Here is a 9,198-nt window from a genome sequence, read left to right as displayed (position 1 = left end):
TTGGAATCAGTCTGCTACCTTGCTTTTTCTTTGAAATGAGAGCTTTTAAATTGCTTACCGATTGTCATTTTGACTTCCAGAATCTCATCTACTATACAGGAATTTGGAACCAGCTTCCATATTGCAAAACCCATTCATCTCTATGGGGGACCAAAATTGGAAGCATGCTGTATGAGGTCTAACAGCATGCTGGACGCTCAGGTCGACTCACACACACACCAAAAGTCTATATGTGATATCCTGAGTGCTCTGAGTGGATTTTGAGGCTATTTTACCAGCTTCCATATTGCAAAACCCATTCATCTCTATGGGGGACCAAAATTGGAAGCATGCTGTATGAGGTCCAACAGCATGCTGGACGCTCAGGTCGACTCACACACACACCAAAAGTCTATATGTGATATCCTGAGTGCTCTGAGTGGATTTTGAGGCTATTTTACCAGCTTCCACATTGCAAAACTCATTCATCTCTATGGGGGACCAAAATTGGAAGCATGCTGTATGAGGTCCAACAGCATGCTGGACGCTCAGGTCGACTCACACACACACCAAAAGTCTATATGTGATATCCTGAGTGCTCTGAGTGGACTTTGAGGCTATTTTACCAGCTTCCATATTGCAAAACCCATTCATCTCTATGGGGGACCAAAATTGGAAGCATGCTGTATGAGGTCCAACAGCATGCCGGACGCTCAGGTCGACTCACACACACACCAAAAGTCTATATGTGATATCCTGAGTGCTCTGAGTGGATTTTGAGGCTAATTTACCAGCTTCCATATTGCAAAACCCATTCATCTCTATGGGGGACCAAAATTGGAAGCATGCTGTATGAGGTCCAACAGCATGCCGGACGCTCAGGTCGACTCACACACACACCAAAAGTCTATATGTGATATCCTGAGTGCTCTGAGTGGATTTTGAGGCTATTTTACCAGCTTCCATATTGCAAAACCCATTCATCTCTATGGGGGATTAAAATTGGAAGCATGCTGTATGAGGTCCAACAGCATGCTGGAGGCTCAGGTCGACTCACACACACACCAAAAGTCTATATGTGATATCCTGAGTGCTCTGAGTGGACTTTGAGGCTATTTTACCAGCTTCCATATTGCAAAACCCATTCATCTCTATGGGGGATTAAAATTGGAAGCATGCTGTATGAGGTCCAACAGCATGCTGGAGGCTCAGGTCGACTCACACACACACCAAAAGTCTATATGTGATATCCTGAGTGCTCTGAGTGGATTTTGAGGCTAATTTACCAGCTTCCATATTGCAAAACCCATTCATCTCTATGGGGGACCAAAATTGGAAGCATGCTGTATGAGGTCCAACAGCATGCCGGACGCTCAGGTCGACTCACACACACACCAAAAGTCTATATGTGATATCCTGAGTGCTCTGAGTGGATTTTGAGGCTATTTTACCAGCTTCCATATTGCAAAACCCATTCATCTCTATGGGGGATTAAAATTGGAAGCATGCTGTATGAGGTCCAACAGCATGCTGGAGGCTCAGGTCGACTCACACACACACCAAAAGTCTATATGTGATATCCTGAGTGCTCTGAGTGGACTTTGAGGCTATTTTACCAGCTTCCATATTGCAAAACCCATTCATCTCTATGGGGGATTAAAATTGGAAGCATGCTGTATGAGGTCCAACAGCATGCTGGACGCTCAGGTCGACTCACACACACACCAAAAGTCTATATGTGATATCCTGAGTGCTCTGAGTGGATTTTGAGGCTATTTTACCAGCTTCCATATTGCAAAACCCATTCATCTCTATGGGGGACCAAAATTGGAAGCATGCTGTATGAGGTCCAACAGCATGCTGGACGCTCAGGTCGACTCACACACACACCAAAAGTCTATATGTGATATCCTGAGTGCTCTGAGTGGATTTTGAGGCTATTTTACCAGCTTCCATATTGCAAAACCCATTCATCTCTATGGGGGACCAAAATTGGAAGCATGCTGTATGAGGTCCAACAGCATGCTGGACGCTCAGGTCGACTCACACACACACCAAAAGTCTATATGTGATATCCTGAGTGCTCTGAGTGGATTTTGAGGCTATTTTACCAGCTTCCATATTGCAAAACCCATTCATCTCTATGGGGTACCAAAATTGGAAGCATGCTGTATGAGGTCCAACACTCTGCTATAGCATCAGAGCATGAGGTCGGAATTTGGAAGTTTTTCTCTCATTTTATAGCCCATCATGACATGTGCTTTACTGATGCTGCCACAAGGACTTGGAATCAGTCTGCTACCTTGCTTTTTCTTTGAGATGAGAGCTTTTAAATTGCTTACAGATTGTCATCTTGACTTCCAGATTCTCATCTACTATACATGAATTTGGAAGTAAAAATGAGAATGTGGGACTACTTTGGGGATTGATATCTCATCATTACATGTACCTACAATGATGTAACCACTTGTTGTTGATGAAGCAATCTGTAAGCTTGCACACGGACTTGGAATCAGTCTGCTACCTTGCTTTTTCTTTGAAATGAGAGCTTTTAAATTGCTTACAGATTGTCATTTTGACTTCCAGAATCTCATCTACTATACAGGAATTTGGAACCAGCTTCCATATTGCAAAACCCATTCATCTCTATGGGGGACCAAAATTGGAAGCATGCTGTATGAGGTCTAACAGCATGCTGGACGCTCAGGTCGACTCACACACACACCAAAAGTCTATATGTGATATCCTGAGTGCTCTGAGTGGATTTTGAGGCTATTTTACCAGCTTCCATATTGCAAAACCCATTCATCTCTATGGGGGACCAAAATTGGAAGCATGCTGTATGAGGTCCAACAGCATGCTGGACGCTCAGGTCGACTCACACACACACCAAAAGTCTATATGTGATATCCTGAGTGCTCTGAGTGGACTTTGAGGCTATTTTACCAGCTTCCATATTGCAAAACCCATTCATCTCTATGGGGGACCAAAATTGGAAGCATGCTGTATGAGGTCCAACAGCATGCCGGACGCTCAGGTCGACTCACACACACACCAAAAGTCTATATGTGATATCCTGAGTGCTCTGAGTGGATTTTGAGGCTAATTTACCAGCTTCCATATTGCAAAACCCATTCATCTCTATGGGGGACCAAAATTGGAAGCATGCTGTATGAGGTCCAACAGCATGCCGGACGCTCAGGTCGACTCACACACACACCAAAAGTCTATATGTGATATCCTGAGTGCTCTGAGTGGATTTTGAGGCTATTTTACCAGCTTCCATATTGCAAAACCCATTCATCTCTATGGGGGATTAAAATTGGAAGCATGCTGTATGAGGTCCAACAGCATGCTGGAGGCTCAGGTCGACTCACACACACACCAAAAGTCTATATGTGATATCCTGAGTGCTCTGAGTGGATTTTGAGGCTATTTTACCAGCTTCCATATTGCAAAACCCATTCATCTCTATGGGGTACCAAAATTGGAAGCATGCTGTATGAGGTCCAACACTCTGCTATAGCATCAGAGCATGAGGTCGGAATTTGGAAGTTTTTCTCTCATTTTATAGCCCATCATGACATGTGCTTTACTGATGCTGCCACAAGGACTTGGAATCAGTCTGCTACCTTGCTTTTTCTTTGAGATGAGAGCTTTTAAATTGCTTACAGATTGTCATCTTGACTTCCAGATTCTCATCTACTATACATGAATTTGGAAGTAAAAATGAGAATGTGGGACTACTTTGGGGATTGATATCTCATCATTACATGTACCTACAATGATGTAACCACTTGTTGTTGATGAAGCAATCTGTAAGCTTGCACACGGACTTGGAATCAGTCTGCTACCTTGCTTTTTCTTTGAAATGAGAGCTTTTAAATTGCTTACAGATTGTCATTTTGACTTCCAGAATCTCATCTACTATACAGGAATTTGGAACCAGCTTCCATATTGCAAAACCCATTCATCTCTATGGGGGACCAAAATTGGAAGCATGCTGTATGAGGTCTAACAGCATGCTGGACGCTCAGGTCGACTCACACACACACCAAAAGTCTATATGTGATATCCTGAGTGCTCTGAGTGGATTTTGAGGCTATTTTACCAGCTTCCATATTGCAAAACCCATTCATCTCTATGGGGGACCAAAATTGGAAGCATGCTGTATGAGGTCCAACAGCATGCTGGACGCTCAGGTCGACTCACACACACACCAAAAGTCTATATGTGATATCCTGAGTGCTCTGAGTGGATTTTGAGGCTATTTTACCAGCTTCCACATTGCAAAACTCATTCATCTCTATGGGGGACCAAAATTGGAAGCATGCTGTATGAGGTCCAACAGCATGCTGGAGGCTCAGGTCGACTCACACACACACCAAAAGTCTATATGTGATATCCTGAGTGCTCTGAGTGGACTTTGAGGCTATTTTACCAGCTTCCATATTGCAAAACCCATTCATCTCTATGGGGGACCAAAATTGGAAGCATGCTGTATGAGGTCCAACACTCTGCTATAGCATCAGAGCATGAGGTCGGAATTTGGAAGTTTTTCTCTCATTTTATAGCCCATCATGACATGTGCTTTACTGATGCTGCCACAAGGACTTGGAATCAGTCTGCTACCTTGCTTTTTCTTTGAGATGAGAGCTTTTAAATTGCTTACAGATTGTCATCTTGACTTCCAGATTCTCATCTACTATACAGGAATTTGGAAGTAAAAATGAGAATGTGGGACTACTTTGGGGATTGATATCTCATCATTACATGTACCTACAATGATGTAACCACTTGTTGTTGATGAAGCAATCTGTAAGCTTGCACACGGACTTGGAATCAGTCTGCTACCTTGCTTTTTCTTTGAGATGAGAGCTTTTAAATTGCTTACAGATTGTCATTTTGACTTCCAGAATCTCATCTACTATACAGGAATTTGGAACCAGCTTCCATATTGCAAAACCCATTCATCTCTATGGGGGACCAAAATTGGAAGCATGCTGTATGAGGTCTAACAGCATGCTGGACGCTCAGGTCGACTCACACACACACCAAAAGTCTATATGTGATATCCTGAGTGCTCTGAGTGGATTTTGAGGCTATTTTACCAGCTTCCATATTGCAAAACCCATTCATCTCTATGGGGGACCAAAATTGGAAGCATGCTGTATGAGGTCCAACAGCATGCTGGACGCTCAGGTCGACTCACACACACACCAAAAGTCTATATGTGATATCCTGAGTGCTCTGAGTGGACTTTGAGGCTATTTTACCAGCTTCCATATTGCAAAACCCATTCATCTCTATGGGGGACCAAAATTGGAAGCATGCTGTATGAGGTCCAACAGCATGCCGGACGCTCAGGTCGACTCACACACACACCAAAAGTCTATATGTGATATCCTGAGTGCTCTGAGTGGATTTTGAGGCTAATTTACCAGCTTCCATATTGCAAAACCCATTCATCTCTATGGGGGACCAAAATTGGAAGCATGCTGTATGAGGTCCAACAGCATGCCGGACGCTCAGGTCGACTCACACACACACCAAAAGTCTATATGTGATATCCTGAGTGCTCTGAGTGGATTTTGAGGCTATTTTACCAGCTTCCATATTGCAAAACCCATTCATCTCTATGGGGGATTAAAATTGGAAGCATGCTGTATGAGGTCCAACAGCATGCTGGAGGCTCAGGTCGACTCACACACACACCAAAAGTCTATATGTGATATCCTGAGTGCTCTGAGTGGATTTTGAGGCTATTTTACCAGCTTCCATATTGCAAAACCCATTCATCTCTATGGGGTACCAAAATTGGAAGCATGCTGTATGAGGTCCAACACTCTGCTATAGCATCAGAGCATGAGGTCGGAATTTGGAAGTTTTTCTCTCATTTTATAGCCCATCATGACATGTGCTTTACTGATGCTGCCACAAGGACTTGGAATCAGTCTGCTACCTTGCTTTTTCTTTGAGATGAGAGCTTTTAAATTGCTTACAGATTGTCATCTTGACTTCCAGATTCTCATCTACTATACATGAATTTGGAAGTAAAAATGAGAATGTGGGACTACTTTGGGGATTGATATCTCATCATTACATGTACCTACAATGATGTAACCACTTGTTGTTGATGAAGCAATCTGTAAGCTTGCACACGGACTTGGAATCAGTCTGCTACCTTGCTTTTTCTTTGAAATGAGAGCTTTTAAATTGCTTACAGATTGTCATTTTGACTTCCAGAATCTCATCTACTATACAGGAATTTGGAACCAGCTTCCATATTGCAAAACCCATTCATCTCTATGGGGGACCAAAATTGGAAGCATGCTGTATGAGGTCTAACAGCATGCTGGACGCTCAGGTCGACTCACACACACACCAAAAGTCTATATGTGATATCCTGAGTGCTCTGAGTGGATTTTGAGGCTATTTTACCAGCTTCCATATTGCAAAACCCATTCATCTCTATGGGGGACCAAAATTGGAAGCATGCTGTATGAGGTCCAACAGCATGCTGGACGCTCAGGTCGACTCACACACACACCAAAAGTCTATATGTGATATCCTGAGTGCTCTGAGTGGATTTTGAGGCTATTTTACCAGCTTCCACATTGCAAAACTCATTCATCTCTATGGGGGACCAAAATTGGAAGCATGCTGTATGAGGTCCAACAGCATGCTGGAGGCTCAGGTCGACTCACACACACACCAAAAGTCTATATGTGATATCCTGAGTGCTCTGAGTGGACTTTGAGGCTATTTTACCAGCTTCCATATTGCAAAACCCATTCATCTCTATGGGGGACCAAAATTGGAAGCATGCTGTATGAGGTCCAACAGCATGCTGGACGCTCAGGTCGACTCACACACACACCAAAAGTCTATATGTGATATCCTGAGTGCTCTGAGTGGACTTTGAGGCTATTTTACCAGCTTCCATATTGCAAAACCCATTCATCTCTATGGGGGACCAAAATTGGAAGCATGCTGTATGAGGTCCAACAGCATGCCGGACGCTCAGGTCGACTCACACACACACCAAAAGTCTATATGTGATATCCTGAGTGCTCTGAGTGGATTTTGAGGCTAATTTACCAGCTTCCATATTGCAAAACCCATTCATCTCTATGGGGGACCAAAATTGGAAGCATGCTGTATGAGGTCCAACAGCATGCCGGACGCTCAGGTCGACTCACACACACACCAAAAGTCTATATGTGATATCCTGAGTGCTCTGAGTGGATTTTGAGGCTATTTTACCAGCTTCCATATTGCAAAACCCATTCATCTCTATGGGGGATTAAAATTGGAAGCATGCTGTATGAGGTCCAACAGCATGCTGGAGGCTCAGGTCGACTCACACACACACCAAAAGTCTATATGTGATATCCTGAGTGCTCTGAGTGGACTTTGAGGCTATTTTACCAGCTTCCATATTGCAAAACCCATTCATCTCTATGGGGGATTAAAATTGGAAGCATGCTGTATGAGGTCCAACAGCATGCTGGAGGCTCAGGTCGACTCACACACACACCAAAAGTCTATATGTGATATCCTGAGTGCTCTGAGTGGATTTTGAGGCTAATTTACCAGCTTCCATATTGCAAAACCCATTCATCTCTATGGGGGACCAAAATTGGAAGCATGCTGTATGAGGTCCAACAGCATGCCGGACGCTCAGGTCGACTCACACACACACCAAAAGTCTATATGTGATATCCTGAGTGCTCTGAGTGGATTTTGAGGCTATTTTACCAGCTTCCATATTGCAAAACCCATTCATCTCTATGGGGGATTAAAATTGGAAGCATGCTGTATGAGGTCCAACAGCATGCTGGAGGCTCAGGTCGACTCACACACACACCAAAAGTCTATATGTGATATCCTGAGTGCTCTGAGTGGACTTTGAGGCTATTTTACCAGCTTCCATATTGCAAAACCCATTCATCTCTATGGGGGATTAAAATTGGAAGCATGCTGTATGAGGTCCAACAGCATGCTGGACGCTCAGGTCGACTCACACACACACCAAAAGTCTATATGTGATATCCTGAGTGCTCTGAGTGGATTTTGAGGCTATTTTACCAGCTTCCATATTGCAAAACCCATTCATCTCTATGGGGGACCAAAATTGGAAGCATGCTGTATGAGGTCCAACAGCATGCTGGACGCTCAGGTCGACTCACACACACACCAAAAGTCTATATGTGATATCCTGAGTGCTCTGAGTGGATTTTGAGGCTATTTTACCAGCTTCCATATTGCAAAACCCATTCATCTCTATGGGGTACCAAAATTGGAAGCATGCTGTATGAGGTCCAACACTCTGCTATAGCATCAGAGCATGAGGTCGGAATTTGGAAGTTTTTCTCTCATTTTATAGCCCATCATGACATGTGCTTTACTGATGCTGCCACAAGGACTTGGAATCAGTCTGCTACCTTGCTTTTTCTTTGAGATGAGAGCTTTTAAATTGCTTACAGATTGTCATCTTGACTTCCAGATTCTCATCTACTATACATGAATTTGGAAGTAAAAATGAGAATGTGGGACTACTTTGGGGATTGATATCTCATCATTACATGTACCTACAATGATGTAACCACTTGTTGTTGATGAAGCAATCTGTAAGCTTGCACACGGACTTGGAATCAGTCTGCTACCTTGCTTTTTCTTTGAAATGAGAGCTTTTAAATTGCTTACAGATTGTCATTTTGACTTCCAGAATCTCATCTACTATACAGGAATTTGGAACCAGCTTCCATATTGCAAAACCCATTCATCTCTATGGGGGACCAAAATTGGAAGCATGCTGTATGAGGTCTAACAGCATGCTGGACGCTCAGGTCGACTCACACACACACCAAAAGTCTATATGTGATATCCTGAGTGCTCTGAGTGGACTTTGAGGCTATTTTACCAGCTTCCATATTGCAAAACCCATTCATCTCTATGGGGGACCAAAATTGGAAGCATGCTGTATGAGGTCCAACAGCATGCTGGACGCTCAGGTCGACTCACACACACACCAAAAGTCTATATGTGATATCCTGAGTGCTCTGAGTGGACTTTGAGGCTATTTTACCAGCTTCCATATTGCAAAACCCATTCATCTCTATGGGGGACCAAAATTGGAAGCATGCTGTATGAGGTCCAACACTCTGCTATAGCATCAGAGCATGAGGTCGGAATTTGGAAGTTTTTCTCTCATTT

Source organism: Scomber japonicus, chromosome 8, assembly GCF_027409825.1.
Source record: "Scomber japonicus isolate fScoJap1 chromosome 8, fScoJap1.pri, whole genome shotgun sequence".
Taxonomy (NCBI): domain Eukaryota; kingdom Metazoa; phylum Chordata; class Actinopteri; order Scombriformes; family Scombridae; genus Scomber; species Scomber japonicus.
Note: the sequence above shows the minus strand (reverse complement) of the source record.